Source organism: Bubalus kerabau, chromosome 10 (genome assembly GCF_029407905.1).
Source record: "Bubalus kerabau isolate K-KA32 ecotype Philippines breed swamp buffalo chromosome 10, PCC_UOA_SB_1v2, whole genome shotgun sequence".
Taxonomy (NCBI): domain Eukaryota; kingdom Metazoa; phylum Chordata; class Mammalia; order Artiodactyla; family Bovidae; genus Bubalus; species Bubalus kerabau.
In genome coordinates this window covers 46,763,350-46,788,489 of record NC_073633.1, presented here as the reverse complement: position 1 = coordinate 46,788,489, position 25,140 = coordinate 46,763,350, and the positions used below count along the sequence as shown (strand labels likewise).

Sequence of the window (25,140 nt, the reverse complement as noted above, 5' to 3'; positions counted from 1 at the left end):
TAAAAAGAAGATATAAAATTCTAGCAAAGGAAAAATAAAACTTCACTGTTTGCTGATGAAATAATTGCTGATGTGAAAAAATTTAAAAGCATCAACATTAATAGTAGAAAGGACAATTTTCTATGTACCAACAGCTAGTTAAAAATACTTTTCACAGTAGCAACTAACCCCATAAGGCTGTATACAAAGTGTAAGGTTTGTATAGGAGAAAAAAAAATGTGTATATAATCACTGAAGGACATAAAGAAATACAAAATAAGTGAAAACATATCTCATCCTTGTGTATGGGGGATGTAATATTCAAAAATGTCCATTTTTCTCATAGTAACACATATTCAATTTGTGTTAAAATGTCCAAAGCAATTTCATTAAAAATTCCAACAGGGTCATTTCTGGTAATTTATAATTGGAAGATTAAAGTGGTTTAAAAGAGCCAAACTGAAATTTTTAAATAGACTTAAAATCAAAATAAAATATACTAATATGTACAAATTATTAAAGTTTAATGCAATCCCACTAAATGCACTAACTCATGAAATTACTACACAGATTAACAGATGAAACATTATTTGCACATCATTAACCACCTTCACATTCTCCTACTCTGTGAGTAACATCTCCCAGAGGTAACCACTTTATAATGTCTAATATCACATTTTAGTTTTGACTGCCTTTTTTTGAGCTATTTAAATGGCATAGTAAACAATGTATTATTATATATTTGGCTTCTTTTCCTCAACATTGTGTCTGTAAAATTCACCCATTTCTTTAGGTATAATACTTTGTTTATTTTCAATGCTATATAGTGTATAGTTTCCTTTTATTTATTTTTTATTTTATTTACTTTTTGTTAGTATACCACAATTTACCTGTTTTACTGCTAGTGGGTATGTGTGTTGTTTCATGTTTGGGGTTATTACAAATAATAATACTGTAAATGATTTTGTGCTTGTCTTTGGTGCACACATGCATGTTTTGTGAACATATCCAAGGATATGATGGGATTTTAAGGTCATAAGATGTTGTACGTTCAGCTGCAGTAGGTACTGCCAAACACAAATTATATTCCCAGCTGCAGCGTTTCCATTGTTCACAACCATCCCAGCACTTGATATGTCAGTCCCTTTAACCAAAGGTGTTCTGGAGGAGCTGTAATTGTAGATCATTAAGGTTTACTTTGTATTTCTTGAAGAGTAGTAGACTTGCTAACTTTTTATTTATTAACTATGTTGATAGGCTATTTTATTGAGTGCCTCTCCAAATCTTTTTGTTTATTTTCTATCAGGTTGCCTGTTTTTGTATCTTTCTGATTTGCATATCTTTCAGTTCAGTTCAGTCGCTCACTCCTGTCCGACTTTTTGCAACCCCATGTATTGCAGCACGCCAGGCCTCCCTGTCCATCACCAACTCCTGGAGTTCACTGAGACTCATGTCCATCGAGTCAGTGATGCCATCCAGCCATCTCATCCTCTGTTGTCCCCTTCTCCTCCTGCCCCCAGTCCCTCCCAGCATCAGAGTCTTTTCCAATGAGTCAACTCTTTGCATGAGGTGGCCAAAGTACTGGAGTTTCAGCTTTAGCATCAGTCCTTCCAAAGAACACCCAGGGCTGATCTCCTTTAGAATGGACTGGTTGGATCTCCTTGCAGTCCAAGGGACTCTCAAGAGTCTTCTCCAACACCACAGTTCAAAAGCATTAATTCTTCTGCGCTCAGCTTTCTTCACAGTCCAACTCTCACATCCATACATGACCGCTGGAAAAACCATAGCCTTGACTAGACGGACCTTTGTTGGCAAAGTAATGTCTCTGCTTTTGAATATGCTATCTAGGTTGGTCATAACTTTCCTTCCAAGGAGTAAGCGTCTTTTAATTTCATGGCTGCAGTCACCATCTGCAGTGATTTTGGAGCCCCAGAAAATAAAGTCTGACACTGTTTCCACTGTTTCCCCATCTATTTCCCATTAAGTAATGGGACCAGTTGCCATGATCTTCATTTTCTGAATGTTGAGCTTTAAGCCAACTTTTTCACTCTCCACTTTCACTTTCATCAAGAGGCTTTTGGTTCCTCTTCACTTTCTGCCATAAGGGTGGTGTCATCTGCATATCTGAGGTTATTGATATTTTTCCCGGCAATCTTGATTCCAGCTTGTGCCTCTTCCAGCCCAGCTTGTGCCTCTTCCAGCCCAGCCTTTCTCATGATGTACTCTGCATGTAAGTTAAATAAGCAGGGTGACAATATACAGCCTTGACATACTCTTTTTCCTATTTGGAACCAGTCTGTTGTTCCATGTCCAGTTCTAACTGTTGCTTCCTGACCTGCATATAGATTTCTCAAGAGGCAGGTCAGGTGGTCTGGTATTCCCATCTCTTTTAGAATTTTCCACAGTTTATTGTGATCCATGCAGTCAAGGCTTTGGCATAGTCAATAAAGCAGAAATAGATGTTTTTCTGGAACTCTCTTGCTTTTTTGATGATCCAGCAGATGTTGGCAATTTGATCTCTGGTTCCTCTGCCTTTTCCAAAACCAGCTTGAACATCTGAAAGTTTACAGTTCATGTATTGCTGAAGCCTGGCTTGGAGAATTTTGAGCATTACTTTACTAGTGTGTGAGATGAGTGCAATTGTGTGGTAGTTTGAGCATTCTTTGGCATTGGAATGAAAACTTACCTTTTCCAGTCCTGTGGCCACTGCTAAGTTTTCCAAGTTTGCTGGCATATTGAGTACAGCACTTTCACAGCATCATCTTTCAGGATTTGAAATAGCTCAACCGGAATTCATCACCTCCACTAGATTTGTTTGTAGTGATGCTTTCTAAGGGCCACTTGACTTCACATTCCAGGATGTCTGGCTCTGGGTGAGTGATCACACCATTGTGATTATCTGGGTCATGAAGATCTTTTGGTACAGTTCTTCTCTGTATTCTTGCCACCTCTTCTTAATATCTTCTGCTTCTGTTAGGTCCATACAATTTCTGTCCTTTATAGAGCCCATCTTTGCATGAAATGTTCCCTTGGTATCTCTAATTTTCTTGAAGAGATCTCTAGTCTTTCCCATTCTGTTGTTTTCCTTTATTTCTTTGCATTGATTGCTGAGTCAGGATTTCTTATCTCTTCTTGCTATTCTTTGGAACTCTGCATTCAGATGCTTATAGCTTTCCTTTTCTCCTTAGCTTTTAGCTTCTCTTCTTTTCACAGCTATTTGTAAGTCCTCCCCAGACAGCCATTTTGCTTTTTTGCATTACTTTTCCATGGGGATGGTCTTGATCCCTGTCTCCTGTACAATGTCACGAACCTCAGTCCATTGTTCATCAGGCACTCTATCAGATCTAGGCCCTTAAATCTATTTGTCACTTCCACTGTATAATCATAAGGGATTTGATGTAGGTCATACCTGAATGATCTAGTGGTTTCCCCTACTTTCTTCAATTTAAGTCTGAGTTTGGCAATCAGGAGTTCATGATCAAGCCACAGTCATCTCCCAGTCATGTTTTTGCTGACTGCATAGCACTTCTCCATCTTTGGCTGCAAAGAATATAATCAATCTGATTTCGGTGTTGACCATCTGGTGATGTCCATGTGTAGAGTCTTCTCTTGTGTTGTTGGAAGAGGGTGTTTGTTATGACCAGTGCATTCTCTTGGCAAAATTCTATTAGCCTTTGCCCTGCTTCATTCCATATTCCAAGGCCAAATTTACCTGTTTCTCCAGGTGTTTCCTGACTTCCTACTTTTGCATTCCAGTCCCCTATAATGAAAAGGACATCTTTATTCAGAGATTAGGAGGCCATTAATTTAGCCTACTATACCAAGCTACTCAAGTTCTTCTCCTATTATATCATCCAGACCCTTCATGGTTCACATTTCCATTTGGAGCCTATCTGGAATTGACGTGTGTGTATGTGTGTGTGGTGTGTGTGTGTGTGTGTGTATGTGTATGTTAGGTTGGAGGGTACAGGAAGGATACAAGGTTTTTCCATGTTAGTACTTCCTAAAATATAATATCAGTACCATCTCTGTCATGAATTAAAGGTTCATACATGTATGGCTCTGTCTGAAATTTCCATGGCTTCCACTGGCTATTTGTCTTCCTTTGCATCAATAGAATTCTGTCTTAATTTCTTGTAAGGCTAATGTAAGTCTTTATACATGGTATATATTCTCTGTTATTTCTCCTCAGGACTGTCTTTTGTCTTTGACATTTTTGGCACAGTTTACCAGTTTCTCTCCCCAGAACTTCATGCCCAACCCCCAACCCCAAATACTTGCTGGGCTTTAGATTGGGATTGTATTGTACTGAATCTGTAGAACAATTTTGGGAGGAATTTTCCATTTTATGGTACTGAAACTTCAAATTCTTGAATGTTATTTCTTCCGTTTATTTTGCCCTTTGATTTCTTTCAATATTTTGTAGTTTCTGTGAAGAGGACTTTTAAATCTTGTATTAGATTTTTACCTGAATACTTAATGTTACTTTGATATAAAAGTTGTGAATGAATTTTGTTCATCTAACTTTCAGGGTGTTTATATTTAAATACAGTTGATTTTTATATGTTGATCTTGTGTCTATGGAGCTTGCTAAATAGTAATAAGTTGTAGATATTTTGGATTTTCTATGAACACCAACGTGTCATTTGTGAATAATGATTTATTTAGTTCTTCCCTGGAACTTTCTTCAGCTTTTACCATGTGTTGTTCTGGACAGGAATTCTAGTGTAGTATTAAAAGAAGCTGGGCATGTGCTCTTGTCATGGGTGGTCTACACTGTTTTGAATCTGCAGGCACTTGAGTCAGGCCACATGGATTCTCGCACATGCTCACAAGCAGGAGCAATAAGATCAGCTTCAGAATGTATTTCCATAAAAAAGCACTGACATTATTACTTTTAGGGGCCATGAGCTTGTATTTTTCAAAGAAAAATGCAGTGTACCGTCAACTACTTACTAAAGTCCCTGTTCAGTAAAGTCTGGTAAAATTAAGTCATGGCTAGTTTCTGACAAAATGCCTTTCATTTATAACCTGACCAATTTAAAAATATTTCACTTTAAATCTGATTTTTATTGCCCATTACTCTTTCATGTAATTAAACTACACACTTATGCCCTTTTTTCAAATTTTCTATTTATGTATATATATTTTTTCCTTTATGGAATTTAGGAACTGAATTTGTACTCTTTTCAAACCTTTACATTATGAAAAAATTTTAAATAAAATAGACCAATGCTACTTTTAATATAAGCACAATGTTCTCATCTCTAAAAATGAGTTTAATTTGCTCTACTTTTTCTAACTTCTTGAGGTGAGTTTTATCAGACTTCTTTTCTGATATTTACATTTAAGACTGCCAACAAGAAGGTATTACCTGCATCCTACTAGTTGGAAAATGTCACATTTTCATTATATTCAATTAAAAGCATGATAAATTTCCATTTTTTATCTAACTCATTCTTTGACTTGAGTTATTCAGATGTATACACTTAATAGCCTAACATATGGGGATTTTTTTGTGGTTATAGTTTTGTTTTTAATTTCTAGCTTATTCCTCTATGGTTATAGAACACAATCTATAATTTCAGTCCTTTGAACTTTGTAGAAATGTGCTTAATCGTGTGCTAGTATTTAAATGATATAGTTAAGTCAATATGGGTAAATGTTCAGATAGCATTTGAAAAAAAAAAGGTTTTGCAGTTGTTAGGTACAGTGATCTACTGATACCAGTTCAAGTCAATGGTGTTTTTACTAGATATAAAATAGATAAACAATAAGGGTACTATAATAACTGAATCACTGTGCTGTATACCGGAAATTAACACAGCTTTGTAGATCAACTATACTCCAATTTAAAAAGAAGTCAATAGTGTTAATCATGTTGTTTCAATCATTTATATTCTATTGATTTTGGTTTTTGCTTGTGTCATCAGTCTTTGAGATATATTTGTTATAATATTCCATTTTGGTAGTGGCTCTAATAGGCCACTCAAATACCCCTCAGAAATGAAGATTTAGTACCATGTCTGTTGAGAGGGCTAAAGTAGACAGCTTTTACCAGACAACACCCTTCAGAGACCTTTGTGGAGTTTTCTACACCCAATAACTGATCAGTGTAGGGATGTATCCAATTTGGAAAAATTCAAAGAATCCTCTCATCTTCAGAACTCCCCTCAGGGTAGGCTAAGACTTTTGCAGAGACAGCATTAGATCTCAACTTTTCCTTCTGACCAGTTTTGTCTCTTTCCTCTTTCTTTTATAGCTGCTGATCCCAGGAACATCCTCAACACATCTATAACATGATAATCTGCAGCTAAGTATCTTCTTCTGGGGAACCCAACCTGTAGCAGTTGACGCCAGGAATGGCCCAAGAAAGTATATACAAAGGTGGAAATTTTGAGTTGAATCATTTGCCATGCAGCTAACAGTGAGGACTGCCATCCTTGGTGTAGAAGGTAGGTGAAGACCAGATACCTATACAAGGTAGGTGTCCAATTATTAGACTTCCACAAGCATTGGATTGGACTGCAATGGTAACCTTATAGAAAGGAATGCCTTCACTGACAACATAGATCAGATCTCTGAGAAAGATGGAAAAAAATTTACAAGGGCAATGAAATTGGGAAGTCACTATTGGACTCAGTTGATATTTAGAAAAAAAATTGTTTTTACAAAGTAATTTTTTAGGGAGAAATTCATCAGTTAAAAGCTAAATCGAGCAAGAAAAGAGAACTCCTTGGTTGTGTACCAACAGCTCTCCTCTCCTGCAGCGTGGAGAGCAGAGAAAGTTGAGGACCAGGCTCAGGAAGTCATTGTAAAAGTAGCCAAGATCTGAGTATTAAATTTACAGTCAAGACAAGTCATCTATGTCAAGATTGGGAACCTGATTGGGGAAGAATAGGAACCCTCAAATTGTGAATCCTTGGATTACCCTGAAATTTCTGAGTCTTCACGAGTAGAAAGCTCAGAGGCAGGTCCACTCAGGATCTGCCTGTACTACTCCTCTGGGTTACTAGAAGAGTAACTAGAGTTAAATTATAACTCAGCTGGGGACACCTGCATCTGATAAAAGAGGAAAGAGCCTATGCTCAAAATAGTGGGCAGCAAAACTTAGCCTGTGTGTTCTGGCAGGAGCTGAGAGATTAAGCATGGGATTAGATTCTGATGATTCTTGATCAAGGGGCTGAGAGACAAAATTGGATAAGGGAGGGGTTATTCATTTAGGAGGACCCTTATGGATTCAACATCTTGACAAGGACCCCCAGAGATAATACAAACATGCTAGTGAGATGACTTCTGCTGCTGCTGCTAAGTCGCTCAGTCGTGTCTGACTCCGTGCAACCCCATAGATGGCAGCCCACTAGGCTCCACTATCCCTGGGATTCTCCAGGCAAGAACACTGGAGTGGGTTGCCAGTCTTCTCCAATGCATGAAAGTGAAAAGTGAAAGTGAAGTCGCTCAGTTGTGTCCGACTCTTAGCGACTCCATGGACTGCATCCCACCAGGCTCCCCCATCCATGGGAGTTTCCAGGCAAGAGTACTGGAGTGGGGTGCCATTGCCTTCTCCAGAGATGACTTCTAGGAGTATGATAAAAGCAATCACTAACATTTAGTGTGGTAAAATTGCCATGACAGATAGTGCAGAAAGGGATTAAAAGGCTTGGATAAGTGGGAATGCTGGAATGAATATACAGTGTAAGGCAAAAACTCCACTCAATGATTATGTTTTACATACAACCCAGAGGATACATAGTTTACTAAGGCAAAAATGAATGAATTAGTGTAAAGGATGTTAGGATCACTAAGAAATTCAGTGGGGGTATCTCTTTTATGGAAAGACTTATGATAGGAGATGACATTGCAGAAATGGGCTCACTGATAGCAACTGGGTTGGTCAGAAAGATTATTAATTATCAGAAGCTGCATGGACAAAAATCACAGTGAGTGGCAAGGTCAAAGTATTCTTTCTCTCCTCTTTTCTGGGACACTAATTACATGTAAATTAGTCTTGTCACCATGTCACCTTTATTAGTTTTTAAAATTTCTATTCTTTTTAAAACACTACATTTCCTTTTTTTTTAAATTTTATTTTATTTTTAAACTTTACATAATTGTATTAGTTTTGCCAAATATCAAAATGAATCCACCACAGGTCCTTCTGTTTATTTATTTATTTATTTATTTGGCCTATATCCTGGTTACCAGTTCGCTGATTAGCATCGCCTAATACACTATTAAACCCATCTTCAGAGATCTTAATTTGCTTATTTTTTCTCTATTCATTTATATTTTCTACTTTATATTAAAATTATAGATTTTGTCTCATTACTGTTTAACTTATTTAACAGTTATTTTTAAAGCCTGTATCTAATAACTCTATTATCTAGTTCCTCTGTGCATCTATTTCTATTGTATATTTTTCCCTTTGTTGTATTTACTTTCCTTACTTTCCTCATTGTCCTGATGATTTTTTATTGGTTGATACAGGCTGCTTATAATATTTTAATAATATGGTACCTAGGATAATATTATGTTCATTCAGAAAGGATGTGCATAAACTTCTAGCAGACAGCTAGGACATGAGCAATCTTGGAATCGCTTTAAACAATTCTAAGGAATTAATAGTATTGAGAATGAGAATATCCCCTATGCACACTTACTCCTTGAATGTGGTCCCTAAAGCATGAAGGGTTTATCAGGACTTGGCTTGTTAGCAGCTCTGAACTGCAACTTTCTCTCCTCTAGTAACATGACACTTGTCATGAAGTCTAACCCTGACATTACATTATCATGAAGGCACAGCTTCTCAGACTAAGTGACCTTTTCCAAAATTTACAGTGATCTCTAGAGAAATAGCTGCTCTGTGGACCAGGTTCATCTTTCTGAATTCCCTTTGTCTCAATTTGCACATATTCACTACTTTGATAGTTGAATGTGTGTGTGTATGTTTGTATGTGTGTACAGGTTTCCCACTTATCTTTAGTGAAGTTAACAGTATCTAGTTTGTGACATTTAATATCCTAAACATGTTTTCTTTATTATTTCTTCATATATTTGTGTCAAGGCATGTTTTGTTATTTCAGATAAACATTAAAGTCAATTGGGAAAGTTACCCGAAAACGTCCAATTTTTTACTGAGGTACAACTGACATATAACATTATATTAGTTTTAGGTATTCAACATAATGATTTGATATTTGTATATTAGGAAATGATTACCTCAATAAATCTAGTTAACATCTATTGATATAAAAGGTTGCTATATTTTTTTCTGGTGATAAGAATTTTTAGGATCCTCTGTTTTAGCAACTTTCAAGTATACAATAAATATATGATACAGTATTATTAATTATAGTCACCATGCCATCTATATATTACATTTCCATAACTTATTTATTTTACAATGTGAAATTTGGATCTTTTGACAGCCTCATTCATTTTCTCCACCTCCTACCCTTCCTTTTGGTAATTACCAATCTGTTCTCTGTACCTATTCAGAGAATGTAAATTCAATAAGTATTTAAAAAAAATTCCACCTATAAGTGAGATCATTCAATATTTGTCTTTTACTGTCTGATTCTTTCACTTAATGCCCTCAAGATTCATCCACATTGTCACAAATGGTAAGATTTCCATCTTATTTATGGCTGAATAATGTTCCATTGTGTATATGTATCATATTACTTATCCATCCATCCATCAATGGACACTTAGGTTACTTTCAGTCCTGGCTAGTGTAAACAATGCTGCAGTGAATGTGGGGGTGCAGATATCTTTTCAAGTTACTGATTTTGTTTTGTTCAGATAAACACCCAGAAGTGGAATTTGGATTTTATGGTAGTTCTGTTTTTAATTTTTTGGGAAAACTCCACACTATTCTTCATAGTGGCTGTACCAGTTTATATTGCTACCAACAGTGCAAGAGTCTCTTCTACGCCCTCACCAACACTTGTTATTTCTCGTCTTTGCTTATACCCATTCTAACAGGTGTGAAGTGATTTCTGTGTAGTTTTGATTTACGTTTCCCTGATGATTAGTGATGGCATGTGCCTTTTAATATTGCTGTTGGCTATCTGTATGTCTTCTTTGGAAACATATCTATTCATATCCTCTGTCCTGCTTTAATTGGAGTGTTATTTATTTTTTGCTGTTGAGTTGAATTTGTTCTTTATATATTTTGATATCAACCCCTTATCAGATATATGATTTGTAAATAATTTCTCCCATCTAGTATGTCGCCTTTTAATTTTTGCTGATAGTTTCCTTTGCTGTGAAGAAGCTTTTTAGTTTGAAGTAATCCCACTTGTTTATTTTGCATTTTCTTGCCTTTGTTTTTGGTGTCAAATCCAAACAAATCATCATCAAAACCAATGTCAAAGGGCTTGCAACCTATGTTTTCTTTAAGGAGTTTTATGGTTAGAGGTCTGTCTTTGAAGTCTTTGATCCATTTTGAATTACTCTCTGTATGGTTTAAGATAGGGGTTTAGTCTTATTATTTTGTGTGAGGTTGTCCATTTTTCCCAATACAAATTATTGAGCAGACTGTCCTTTCCCCATTGTATATTCTTGACTTCTTTGTCATAAATTAATTCACCATATATGTATGAGTTGATGAACTCTGTTCTGTTCCATTGATTCATGTGTCTGTTTTTATGGTAATATTATCATATTGTTTTGATTACTATGGCTTAATAGTATAGTTTGAAATCAGGGAGTGTGATGCCTCCAGCTTTGTTCTTCTCTCTCAAGATCGCTTTGGCTGTTGAGGGTAGTTTGTGGTCTCAACAAATTCTAGGATTGTTTTGTTCTCTTTCTGTGAAAAATGCCATTTGAATGTTGATAGTGATTACATTGAATCTGTAGATTCCTTTGGGCAGCATGGGCACTTTAATAATACTAATTATTCCAATCAATTATAATGGAATATCTTTCCATATATTTGTTTTTTCTTCAGTTTCTTTCATCAGTATCTTACAGTTTTTGGTGTCTTTCACTTAATTGGTTAAATTTATGCCTAGGTATTTTATTATTTTTGATACAAATAAAAATGGGATTGTTTTCTTAATTTCTTTTTCTGATAGTATATTATTAAATAGTATATAGAATTGTGACTGGTTTTTGTATATAGGTTTTATATCCTGCAACTTTATGGATTTTGTTTATTGGTTCTGCCACATTTTTAAGAGTCTTTAGGGTTTTTTTTTTTTTTTTCCCCTATGTAATATCATGTAATCTGCAAATGGCTACTGTTGTACTACTTCTTCTCTGATTCGGATGCCTTTTATTTCTTTTTCTTGCCTAAATTCTCTGGATAGGACTTTCAATATAATGTTGAATAAAAAGGACAAGAGTAAGCAAACTGAGAAAATCATAAAAGTATCCAGATAAAAAGTACATGTTACATTTAACAGTAAGAGTAATGGCTGACCTTGAATAAAAATGAAACCAGAAAACAATAAAACAATATCCCTGAAGAAAAACAATAACAAAAGTAGAATTCTGTATCCTGCAAAGATATGTTCCCAAAACACAGACAAATAAAGCTATTTTCAGGCAAAAAATAAAAAGCAATTTGTCCTGAGGAAATTCACACTACAAAATACTAAAGAAAGGCAAAGACCCCTAAATAGGCATTGTGAACTGCAGGAATAAGTGAGTAGTACTGAAAAGTGTAAGACATAAATAGACTGATTTTTAAATGTTTGAAAGACTTCTGCTTTTATATAACAATGTTTTGTTATCACCATCACTGTGATATCCAGGTCATGATTCTGTCATGATGAGATTCTGTTTGGTCATCTCAGTGTCACTCTTTATCGGGGGGTGATGTTAAGTTACAGCTTTTGGGCATGGTCAAGGGAACCCTGGGAGACCTCATTGACTCAGGCTTCTCTGTGAACTCGATGATGTGGTCCACAAAAGCAATAAATGGGGGAGCTCTCCACTGCTGCATGGTTATAAGTAAGCCCAAGAAAATTTCTGCAAAAATGAACTGCGGCTTCTTGTGGAACCAGTGGTTGGTGCTGTTGAGTTTGCCACTGACCCCAAGTAGCATTTGGCACCATATATTGTGGTTCATGGGCTTCCCCAGTAGAGCTAGTTGTATAGAACCCGCCTGCCAATGCAGGAGACATAAGACATGGGTTTCTATTCCTGGGTCGGGAGGCTCTCCTGGAGGAGAAAATGGCAACCCTCTCCAGTATTCTTGCCTGGGAAATCCCAGGTGCTGTGTGCCTTGGCTCAGGAATTGCAGTGAATGGACGTGAGGAAGCTATGGCCTCTTTGTTCACTTGCAGTAATGCGGTCCACATCTCTAGTTGCACAAAGACCTGATCTTTTAGGGATGTGATATACATCCAACTCAAAAATCTGGTACTTGTGCACCATGCTATATCTATAGGTAGCGTTTCCATTTTGCTGAAATTGATGACAATAATATTATGAAATTTATAACCTGGAGAAGCAAAATGGCTGACAATAATCATACAAAGAGCAGTGGGTGAAAAATTAGAAGTATACAATTTTATGTTGGCTATATGAAATTATTAATTGGTTAAATATTAACAAGTTGTACTACATTAAATAAAGGATATATGATGAAATCTCATATATTAACCAGAAATCTCATAGATTAACCAAATCTCATAGATCAACCAGTTAATAATTATTAAAAAAGTATAACTAGAAAGTCAATAGACAAGATAAAGTGAAATAATAGAAAAGATAGAATGGATAATATACTATACTAGAGAAAGGGAGAATAGAGGAAAAGCAAGTAAAAATAAACAGAGGGCACAAATAGAAAACAAATAACAAAATGATGAACTTTAACCTGGTTATATTAGTAATGACTTACACAAGTAATTTGCAATCACCTATTAACTCCAAAATTAATATCATTGAATTTAAATAATGGCTTTGAATCATAAGTTATGATGTATTTATCCAGTGTAGTACTGAGGTATTTCAGTGTGTTGAAGGACAACAAGATATTGTGATGTTATTCTCAGTCCTTCCTTAAACGAGGAAAATGATTTTAATTATCCTTAAAATTCTTGTATGTAAAGTAAAATATTAGCCTGAAATTGTTTTACTCTTCAAAATGAAAAATTCTAAGGCCATAAATTTTACTAAAAGACTTTGCTACATTATAAATAAATATTATTCTAATCATGCATCCTATATATTCTATTGCAAAATCTGTTGGATGCAATAATGTTGTGTGAAAAGTTTTTATCCATTCAGACTTTGTTAAAAATTAAAAATAAAGTTTACACATGCAAATTCAGAACTAAAACTTTTTAAAGAAACATCACATAAGACAAAAGTGACTTTATTTTTGAAATATATTTGACATATAACATTGTGTAAACCTAAGATGTACAGCATGTTAATTTGATACATTTATATATTGCAATATGACTGTCATTGTAGAGAGCATTGGCACCTCTATCACTTTACATAACTATCGTTTCATTTGGTGGTTAGAATCATTAAGATCTAGTCTCTTAGCAAGCTTGATGACTAAATACAATATTGTTGACTATATTCATTATACTCTGCATTATATCTGCAGGACTTATTTTTGACTCAATGCAAGTTTGTAACTTAAACGTGTGAGCTATCCTCCTACCCTTATTCCTCATAACAATCATTTTACTTTCTGTTTTTACCAGTTTGGTTTTTTTAGAGTCCACGTATAGGTGAAGTCATATAGTACTTACCCCTTTCTATCTCTCTTAGCATAAAATGCTCAAGATCCATCAGTGTTATCACAAGTGGAAGGATGTCCTTTTTCATGACTGAATAATATTCCATTGCATAATTCTACCACATCTTCTTTATCCACTCATCCACTGATGGGCACTTAGGATGTTTCGAGAACTTTTGTTGTTGTTCTTGTTGTTCAGCCAGTCAGTCATGTCCAACTCTTCACGACACCATGAGCGGCAGGATGGCAGGCTTCCTTGTCCTGAATTCACCATCTCCCAGAACTTGCTCAAAATCATGTCCATTGAGTCGATGACGCCATCCAACCATCTTTTCCTCTGTTATCCCCTTCTCCTGCTTTGAATCTTTCCCAGCATCGGGGTCTTTTCCAATAAGTTGGCTCTTTGTATCAAGTGATCAAAGTATCAGAGCTTCAGCATCAGGCCTTTAAATGAATATTCAGGGTTGATTATCTTAAGGACTGATTGGTTTGATCTCCTTGCAGTCCAAGGAACTCTCAAGAATCTTCTCCAATACCATAGTTCAAAAGCATCAATTCTTTGGCACTCAGCCTTCTTTATGGTCCAATTCTCACACCCATACATGATTACTAGAAAACCCATTGCTTTGACTATACAGACCTTGGTCCACAAAAGTAAGTCTCTACTTTTTATATGCTGTTTAAGTTTGTCATAGCTTTTCATCCAAGGAGCAAGTGTCTATTAATTTCATGGCTGTAGTCACCATCTGTAGTGATTTTGGAGCCCAAGAAAATAAAGTCTGTCACTGTTTCCATTGTTTCCCCATCTATTTGGCATGAAGTGATGGGACCAGATGCCATGATATTCATTTTCTGTATCACAATATTTAAATGAATGGAACTCTCTGTCCTAGTGATTCCACTTCAAATAACATAAAGACTCTACAATCAAAAAGCTAAGATCATGGCAAGTCTTGATTCCAGCATGTGATTCATCCAGCCTGGTATTTTGCATGATGTTCTCTGCATATAAGTTAAATAAACAGGGTGATAATATACAGCCTTGACATACTCCTTTCCCAGTTTGAACCAGCCTCTTTTTCTATGTCCAGTTCTAACTGTGGCTTCTTGACCTGCATACTGGTTTCTCAGGAGGCAGGTAAAGTGGTCTGGTATTCCCACCACATTAAGAATTTTCCACAGTTAGTTGTGATCCACACAGAGAAAGGCTTTAGAATAGCCAATGAAACAGATGTTTTTTCTGGAATTCTCTTGAGAATTTTACATCTCAATTTTACATCTTGAGCTTTTACATCTGGAAGTTCTCAGTTCATGTACTGTTGAAGCCTAGCTTGGAGGATTTTGAGCATGACTCTGCTATCATATGAAATGAATGCAGCTATGAAGTAGTTTTAACATTCTTTGGCATTGCCCTTCTTTGGGACTCGAATGAAAATTGACCTTTTCCAGTCCTGTGGCCACTGCTGAGTTTTCCACATTTGCTGATGTCTTGAGTGCAGAACTTTCACAACATCATCTTTTAAGATTTGAAATAGCCTAGATGGAATTCCATCACCTCCACTAGCTTTGTTCATAGTGATGCTTCCTAAGGTCCAATTGTCTTCACACCCCAGGATGTCTGGCTTTAGGTGAGTGATCACACCATCATGGTTATCTGGGTCATTAAGATCTTTTCTGTACAGTTCTTCTGTGTATTCTTGCCATTTCTTAATAACTTCTGCTTCTGTTAGGTCCATACCATTTCTGTCCTGTATTGTGCCTATCTTTGCATGAACTGTTCCCTTAGTATCTCTAATTTTCTTAAAGTATTCTCTAGTCTTTCCCATTCTATTTTTTTCCCTCTATTTCTTTGCATTATTCACTTAAGAAGTCTGTCTTCTTATCTCTCCTTGATCTTCTTTGGAACTCTGCATTCAGATGGGTATAGCTTTCCTTTTCTCCTTTGCCTTTCACTTCTCTTCTTTTCTCAACTATTTGTAAGGTTTCCTCAGATAACTATTTTACCTTTTTGCATTTCTTTTTCTTGGGGGTGGTTTTGATTGCTGCCTCCAGTACGATGTCATGGACCTCTGTCCATAGTTCTTCAGGCACTCTATCTATCAGACCTAATTCTTTGAATCTATTTGTCACTTCCTCTGGATAATCAAGGGGTTTGATTTAGGTCATACATGAATGGCCTAGTAGTTTTCCCTACTTTCTTCAATTTAAGTCTGAATTTTTCAGTAAGGAGTTCATGATCTGAGCCATAGTTAGCTCTCAGTTCTTTTTTCCTGACTGTATAGAGATTTCTCCATCTTTGGCTGCAAAGAATATAATCAATCTGATTTTGGTATTGGCCATCTGGTGATGTCCATGTGTAGAATCATCTCTTGTATTGTTGAAAGAGGGTGTTTACCATGACTGGTGTGTTCTCTTGGCAAAACTCTGTTAGCCTTTGCCCTGCTTCATTTTGTACTCCAAGGCCAAACTTGCTTATTATTCCAGGTATCTCTTGACTTCCTTCTTTTGCATTCCAGTCTCCTATGATGAAAGGACATCTTTTCTTTTCCAGAACTTGGCAATTGGGAATAAAGCTTCAGGAAACAGTGTCAGACTTTATTATTTTGGGCTCCAAAATCACTGCAGATGGTGACTGCAGCCATGAAATTAAAAGATGCTTACTCCTTGGAAGGAAAGTTATGACTAACCTAGATAGCATATTGAAAAGCAGAGACATTACTTTGTCAACAAAGGTCCGTCTAGTCAAGGCTATGGTTTTTCCAGTGGTCATGTATGGATGTGAGAGTTGGACTGTGAAGAAAGCTGAGCGCCGAAGAATTGATGCTTTTGAACTGTGGTGTTAGAGAAGACTCTTGAGAGTCCCTTGGACTGCAAGGAGATCCAACCAGTCCATTCTAAAGGAGATCAGCTCTGGGTGTTCTTTGGAAGGACTGATGCTAAAGCTGAAACTCCAGTACTTTGGCCACCTCATGGGAAGAGCTGACTCATTGGAAAAGACTGTGATGCTGGGAGGGATTGGGGGTAGGAGTAAAAGGGGACGCCAGAGGAAGAGATGGCTGGATGGCGTCACTGACTCGATGGACCTGAGTTTGAGTGAACTCTGGGAGTTGGTGATGGACAGGGAGGCCTGGCATGCTGTGATTCATGGGGTCGCAAAGAGTCAGACACGACTGAGTGACTGAACTGAACTGAACTGAAACATGTAAGTGCATATATCTTTTCAATGTCCTGTTTTCATATCCTTTGGATATATACCTTGAAATGGAATTTCTGGACCATATGGAAGATTGATTTTTAATTTTTTAAAGTATCTCCATATTGTTTTCCATATTTGTTGAACCAATTTACATTCCCACTAACAGTTTAGAAGGGTGCTCTCTTATCCACATTTTCGCCATTATCTCTTGTCTTCTTGTTGATAGCCAGTCTAGTAGTTGTGGAGCTATACCTCATTGTGGTTTTGATTTGCATTTTCCTAATGGATTAATGATGTTTAAGCCATTTGATGTCTTCTTTGGGATAATGTCTAGTTTCTCTGCCTATTTTTTTAATATAAATTTATTTATTTTAATTGCAGGTTAATTACTTTACAATATTGTAATGGTTTTGCCATACATCAACATGAATCCGCCACAGGTATACACGTGTTCCCCATCCTGAATCCTGCTCCCTCCTCGCTCCCCATACCGTCCCTCTGGGTTCTCCCAGTGCACCAGCCCCAAGCATCCAGTATCCTGCATTGAAACTGGACTGGTGATTCGTTTCTTGTATGATATTATACGTGTTTCAATGCCATTCTCCCAAATCATCCCACGCTTTCCCTCTCCCACAGAGTCCAAAAGACTGTTCTATACATCTGTGTCTCTTTTGCTGTCTCACATACAGGGTTATCATTACCATCTTTCTAAATTCCATGTATATGCATTAGTATACTGTATTGGTGTTTTTCTTTCTGGCTTACTTCACTCTGTATAATAGGCTCCAGTTTCATCCACCTCATTAGAACTGATTCAAATGTATTCTTTTTAATGGCTGAGTAATACTCCATTGTGTATATGTACCACAGCTTTCTTATCCATTGATCTGCTGATGGACATCTAGGTTGCTTGCATGTCCTGGCTATTATAAACAGTGCTGCAATGAACATTGGGGTACATGTGTCTCTTTCAATTCTGGTTTCCTTGGTCTGCCTATTTTTAATTGGATTTTTTGTGGTTTTTATTGAGTTGTATAAATTCATAAGTATTCTATATATTAACTCCTTATCTGATATGTGGTTTGCAAAAATTTCTCCTATTCTGTAGGCTGATATTTTATTTTGTGTAGTGTTTGTTTTCTTGTGCAGGAGCTTCAAGTTTGATGTCATCTTATTTGTTTCTTTTTTCTTTTGTTATCTGTGCTTTTGGCATTGCACTCAGAAAAACACTGCCAAGACTAGTGTCAAGGTGATGCTTTCTTCTTATATTTTCTTTTAGGAGTTACGGTATCAGGTCTTATGTTTAAGTCTTTAATCCATTTAAATTAGTTTTTGTTTGTGGTGGAATATAGGGGCCAGTTTCATTCTTCTGCATGTATTTATCCAGTTTTTCCATGACCATTTGGTGAAGAGGTGAAACTATTCTTTCTTCATCAGGTGTTCTTGGCTCTTTGTTGTGATGAGAAAATGGATTTTTATCTATGGGACGTTTTGTGTAAGCCTCTGTCTCTGTGAAATTAGATGGAACAGTTGCCTATCCAAGTCTTGAAGGTATGTCGTTATGTGGGAGCCTCCCTATACAGTTGTCGTTTCCCCAGAGGCTTTAGTGGGAGAGATTTAAAGTGAGCACAAGTCATGTTATTCTCCCAGGGTGTGCTGGCTGCTATCTAATTAGTGGGAGGTGCGGCCTGAGGTAGAAGGACTAGAGTCAGAGTCAGGTGTGAACTGTTGCTTCCCCTCTGCTCAAAGGCCAGCACCATTTTCTAAGGGGCAGGGGCAAGTCCTAAGTTGCTGGAGGAGAAGCCCTGAGGGTCTCATCTAAGCTCACTCCATTCCCTCTAAGTGTGTGCTCTCCTTCCTCCTAGCACTGGCATCTTGGTCCCAGAAGGAAGAAGAGCTGGAGCAAGAGGAGCCATAGTGGGTTCCAGGTGTGGTCTGGGCCACACACTGGGGCAGTCCCAGCACAGCAGAGTTCCAAACCACTGCCAGTCTGCCACTCCCATGATCACCAGTCATAGCTGCTTTCACCCTATTCAGATGTCAATGAAGGGTCCAAGCTGGCTCCAGTCCTCACAGCTATATACCTCCTTGGCAAAAGCCTTGTCCTACTGTGGCTCCACCGCAGAGCAAGAGAGGCCAGGGCAGGTGCTTAGCCTGGGCTGGGACACGCACAAGGGCAGTCATAGGAACCCACACAACCTGGTCAGAGTCCTTCAATTCTGCTTCTCTGCCTTGTTTTGGAAGTAAGCAAGCATATGTGTGTTCTTCTCAAGCAGAGTCAAGGTTTCTTATAGCTGTTAGTCTCATTGATTTCTCAGACCAGCTACGGGGACTCAACTTCCTTGTACCATACTGTAGGGCTGGAGTGCCCCGTTATGTGGCTCAAACTATTCACCCCCAGGGAAGAACACTGACCTGTGTAATTTCCCTTCTCTTTTGTGCCCTGTCCTGGGGATATAGGTCTTGACCTGATCACTTCTCTTCCCTTTCTTCCTGACTCCATGTGGAACTTTCTTACAGTCCTGGTTGTGTAAGTCTTTCTGTTAGTCTTCAGTTTGTTTTCAATGAGAATTACCCCACAGGTAGATGTATTTTTGATGTGTGCATGAGGGAAGATGAGCTCTGAGTCCCCCACTCTGCCATCTTGATCTTCTCTCTAGGAAATCTATTGATTTTCTACCTGGATGAACCATCCATTGCTAACAGTGGGGTATAGAAATTCTCTACCCTTATTGTATTGTTTTCTATTTCTCCCTTTAGGTAAGTTGTGTGTGTGTGTGTGCTCAGTTTTGTCCAACTCTTTGCAACCTACGAACTGTAGCCCATCAGACTCCTCTATCCATAGGATTTTCCAGGCAAGAGTACTAGAGTGGGTTGCCATTTCCTACTCCAAAGGATCTTCCAGACTCAGAGATTGAACCCATATCTCTTGTGTCTCCTGCACTGGCAGGCAAATTCTTTACCACCAGCACCAAATACCTGGGAAGCCCCTTAGGTATGTTCAGTTCAGTCGCTTAGTCATGTCTGTCTCTTTGCGACCCCATGAATTGCAGCATACCAAGACTTCCTGTCCATCACCAACTCCTGGAGTCCCCCCAAACCCATGTCCATCGAGTCAGTGATGCCATCCAACCATCTCATCCTCTGTTGTCCCCTTCTCCTCCTGCCCCCAATCCCTCCCAGCATCAGGGTCTTTTCAAATGAGTCAACTCTTAGCATCAGGTGGCCAAAGTATTGGAGTTTCAGCTTCAACATCAGTCCTTCCAATGAACACCCAGGACTGATCTCCTTTAGGATGGACTGGTTGGATCTCCTTGCAGTCCAAGGGACTCTAAAGGGTCTTCTCCAACACCACAGTTCAAAAGCATCAATTCTATGGTGCTCAGCTTTCTTTATAGTCCAACTCTCACATCCATACATGACCACTGGAAAAACCATAGCCTTGACTAGATGGACCTTTGTTGGCAAAGTAATGTCTCTGCTTTTTAATAAATATGCTGTCTAGGTTGGTCATAACTTTCCTTCCAAGGAGTAAGTGTCTTTTAATTTCATGGCTGCAATCACCATCTGCAGTGATTTTGGAGCCCAGAAAAATAAAGTCAGCCACTGTTTCCCCATCTATTTGCCATGAAGTGATGAGACCAGATGCCATGATCTTCGTTTTCTGAATGTTGAGCTTTAAGCCAACTTTTTCACTCTCCTCTTTCACTTTCATCAAGAGGCTCTTTAGTTCTTCTTCACTTTCTGCCATAAGGGTAGTGTCATCTGCATATCTGAGGTTATTGATATTTCTCCTGGCAATCTTGATTCCAGCTTGTGCTTCTTCCAGCCCAGCGTTTCTCATGATGTACTTACTCTGCATAATAAGTTAAATAAGCAGGGTGACAATATACAGCCTTGACATACTTCTTTTCCTATTTGGAACCAGTCTGTTATTCCATGTCCAGTTCTAACTGTTGCTTCCTGACCTGCATACAGGTTTCTCAAGAGGCAGGTCAGGTGGTCTGCTATTTCCATCTCTTTCAGAATTTTCCACAGTTTATTGTGATCCATACAGCCAAAATCTTTGGCATAGTCAATAAAGCAGAAATAGATTAGGTATGTTAATAATTGCTTAATATATTTAGGTACTCTGAAATGGATGTTTATATATTTATGATTATACTATCTTCTTGATGTATTGATCTCTTTATCATTATATAATTACATTCTGTGTCTCTTGTGACCATTTTGGCTTGAAGTCCGTTTTGTTTTACACATTCTTTTGGTTTCCACTTAGATGGAATATCCTCTTCCCTCTCAACTTTGAACTTATGTCTGTCTATATGGATGAAATCAATGCTTTGTAGACAGCATAGTTGGGTTTTATTTTTGTTATTCATCCAGGCACACCTTTAGATTGGTGAACTTAATTCATGGTACAGGGAGGCTTGGCATGCTGCAGTCCATGGGGTCGCAAAGAGTCGGAGACGACTTAACCACTGAACAACAACCAACAGCAATAAGCACTTTCTATTGCCTTCTGGTTATCATGAGGCTTACATGATAAAAGGCTTAAAACCTCACATAGATAAAAGTCCATCTTATGCTGGGAGCAACTTTATTTTCATTCTTCAATCAAGATTCCAGCTCCTTACTTCTCCTTGTTTATATTTTCAGTGTCATGATTTTTTTTTATGTTGTGAATTCATTAAAAAATTATAGTAGTATAGTTATTTTTAATGCTCTTCTCCTTAAGCTTTATAGTGTAGTAAATGGGTTAATACCCAATTCTAAGTGTTTATTTTTCATCTTCACCAGCAGTGTGTACCTTCATATGTTTTTATGTCTCTGATTAGCTTCTTTTCGGTTCAGCTCGAAGAACTCCTTTTAGAATTTCTTCCAAGAAATGTTGCTGCTGCTGTTAAGTCACTTCAGTCATGTCCGACTCTGTGCGACCCCATAGACTGCAGCCCACCAGGCTCCCCCATCCCTGGGATTCTCCAGGCAAGAACACTGGAGTGGGTTGCCATTTCCTTTTCCAATGCATGAAAGTGAAAAGTGAAAGTGAAGTCCCTCAGTCATGTCCAACTCTTAGCAACCCCATGGAATGCAGCCTACCAGGCTCCTCTGTCTATGGGATTGTCCAGTCAAGAGTACTAGAGTGGTTTGCCATTGCCTTCTCTGGCAAGAAATGTTGAGAGGTAGGGAATTCTCTTAACCTTTATTTCTCCCTCATATTATAAGAATAACTTTGCCAAATAAAGTATTTTTTCTGGCAATTTTTATATTTCCACACTTTGAATATGTCATTCCGTTCTCTCTTTTTCTGTAGAGTTTCTGCTTGGAAGTCTGATATGAGCCTAATGGGGGTTCCTTTGTAGAGGTCTATTTTTTCCCTAACTGCTTTTAAAATTCTTTATCATTGGTTTTTGACAATTTCATTATAATGTGTCCAGGAAATGATCTTTTTGCATTGAAATACCAGTTCTATTAGCTTCGTGAACTTGTATATTCCAATTCTGTCCATGGTGAGGGAAGTTCTCAGCTATTATTTCTTTAAATAAACTCTCTGCCCCCTTTTCCCTCTTTTTTTTTTTTTTTTTCCTTCTGGTACACCAGTTATTCTTATATTTGCCTTCTTGGTCAAATCTGATAGCTCTTATGGGATTTGTTCACTTTTTAAAAGTGTAAAGTTCACCTTTGAAACTGCATAATTTCTGTATTTCTATCCTTCAAGTCATTCTTCTTTCCTCCATCTGCCTGCCTTGTTACCTATGCTCTTCATGCACTCTTCATTTATTGAATTATTTAGCCCCAGAATTTTTTTTTTTTATCATTTTAATCTCTTTGGTAAAGAACTCCTTCTGTTCATTAATGTTATTCCTGAGTTTTCTTATAGTTCAGTAAATTTCTTCATAACAGCGATTTTGACTTTTTTATTAGATTGCAGTATTCTGTGTTTGTGATCCCACAAAGGTCCGTCTAGCCAAGGCTATGGTTTTTCCAGTGGTCATGTATGGATGTGAGAGTTGGACTGTGAAGAAAGCTGAGCGCTGAAGAATTGATGCTTTTGAACTGTGGTGTTGGAGAAGACTCTTGAGATTCCCTTGGACTGCAAGGAGATCCAACCAGTCCATCCTAAAGGAGATCAGTCCTGGGTGTTCCTGGGTGGAAAGGGCACACAGAACTGGCAGCAGAGTGAAGGGAGGTATGGGCTTGGCACCTGAGGCTTTGAGGATTGCCCACGAATTTAGTAGACGGCCCTGCAGTGGAGACTTAGGTTCCATCCCCGGCAGGGAAGATCTCCTGGAGAAGGGAAGGGCAATCCAATCCAGTGTTCTTGCCTGGAGAATTCCATGGACAGAGGAGCCTGACAGGCTGCGGTTCACGGAGTGGCAGAGAGTCAGGCACGACTGAGTGACTCTCACTAGTAGAGAGATCTTCCAGCAGGACATGCCTAGAGGTCCATGGGCAGATCCCCTGCTGAAATCTCAAGGGAGAGAGTATATTCCTTTAGTGCCTTTTAAAGGTCATCTCGGATTCCTTCCATTTCTTCTCCCTCCCCACAGTCACTGAGCGCCCCCTTGTGAAGGGAAAAGGGTCCCTCCATCTGCATCCGGAACAACTGGGAGAGCTAGGTGGTTACTCAACACTTGGACTTTCCACCTACTCTGCCAAGGAGGTGGCCTCTGATGTACAGGTGCTGACTTGCCGAGTTCCTCTGTCCTCTGCTTGAAAACTTGTCTTTATTCCTCTCAAATGGCAGGCCACATCCCCCTGTCTGGCAGGCTGGGCCTGAGACCAATTTTCTCTCATCTGTGGCTATCCACACAGTTTTGCTCTCTCCCTGTTCTCTTTTTTTCTTCATGGACAAGAGTGGAGATAGGGTAGGCTCACTGTTTCCCAGGATCTATCACCCCACTGAGGTCTTATCTGCCCAGCTTTGGAAGCACAGGTGGGTAGAACACCCTGGCTGTTCTGTTAAAATAAGCAGAGGACTTAGGTTTGGTTATGGATGTCCAATTAGTTACAAATCTAAAGAGAGAGGAAAAAAGGCAAATGATGCAGGGTGCCATCATGCTGTGGACAAAAATGACTTGTCTTTGAATTTTATGAAACACTGTTTTCTTCACTTTGTATAATGGAAAAACATGAGAAATAAACCTAATTAATTTTTCTATTTAACGAAAGGGCTTCAAGGGGCTTCCCAGGTGGCCCAGTGGTAAAGAACCTACTTGCCAATGCAGGAAGGAGACAAAACAGATGTGGCTCAGGAAGATCCCCTGGAGAAGAAAATGGCAACTCACTCCAGTATTCTCGCCCAGGAAATCCCATGGACAGAGGAGCCTGTCAGGCTACCATCCAGGGGGGTCACAAGGAGCTGGACACGACTGAGCCCTCACACAACAAAGGATTTCAAAGGTTAAAGGCAGCAGGTGACATTTCTGCTCTATAATATAAATGAACCTCGCTCAAGTTTTCTGACACTTGATGGAAAACTATGTGCCAGTAAAACCCTTCTGTAAAACATCCCTTGCCTTAAATGATGAGAAAGTGGATGAGTTTTTGATGTATTTGGGGGAGGCTGGTGATCTCCCTGTCTTACTCCTCTGCCATCTTCTTCAGTCTCCCAGAAATTGGATTTGAATTAGATTCCCCAGAATGACCTAGGTGAGTTCAGAATGCTAAGGAAACAGAGAGGTCATGAGAGACGAAGTATGTGAAAGCAAGGCAAGTGACATGTGGCTGCCACCATGTAGAACCGGGCGAGAGCAGCCTCATAGCACCGTGCTTACCATGGGGAACTCAGCTAACTGCTCCAAGAGAACCACTTCTGTGGCTGGGAGTGACTCCTTTATTCATTACTCTACGGGTTCCTCCTCAGCTGCTGAGTTCAGATGTCCTGAAAAGATTATAGGAAAATAAACACTGTTTCTAAAGCTAACATCATTCCTATGCTGAGAATAGACAAGCCGGGGCTATATATGTATTTTTATTAACTTATGACAGTGGCACTAAAATTAATAAAATAACTGGAGAACAAAAAATAACTTGTTAGAAGGCCTAACTAGTCTATCATGAGGTGAAATAAATGATAAACCTTTGAAATCTCACAACTATTAGGATTTGCCACAGACATTTTCATTGGATATTCCCTCTAGATATTTATATTTAGCTGGTATTTTATGTCATTTTCCAAAAAGGAAGTATTCTAGAATCTGATAATGAACTATAAGTTTATGATAATTTTTATAGCATTTACTTAGAATAA

At 38.2% G+C, this 25,140-nt stretch overlaps 1 protein-coding gene across 6 annotated transcripts in view; it reads left to right on the top strand.

The window, feature by feature from the left end:
* LOC129621292 (uncharacterized) overlaps window positions 1-25,140 on the top strand; it is a 694,734-nt gene that overhangs the window by 637,598 nt on the left and 31,996 nt on the right. For 4 of the 6 annotated variants that reach the window (XR_008699198.1, XR_008699210.1, XR_008699201.1 and 1 more), the window contains 2 exons: window positions 6,242-6,434; window positions 24,060-24,771. The gene's annotated coding sequence lies outside the window, so the exon portion shown is untranslated. Of the gene's footprint in view, window positions 1-6,241; window positions 6,435-24,059; window positions 24,772-25,140 lie in introns of those variants that run through there. The other 2 variants (XR_008699203.1, XR_008699202.1) reach the window with 2 other exon arrangements.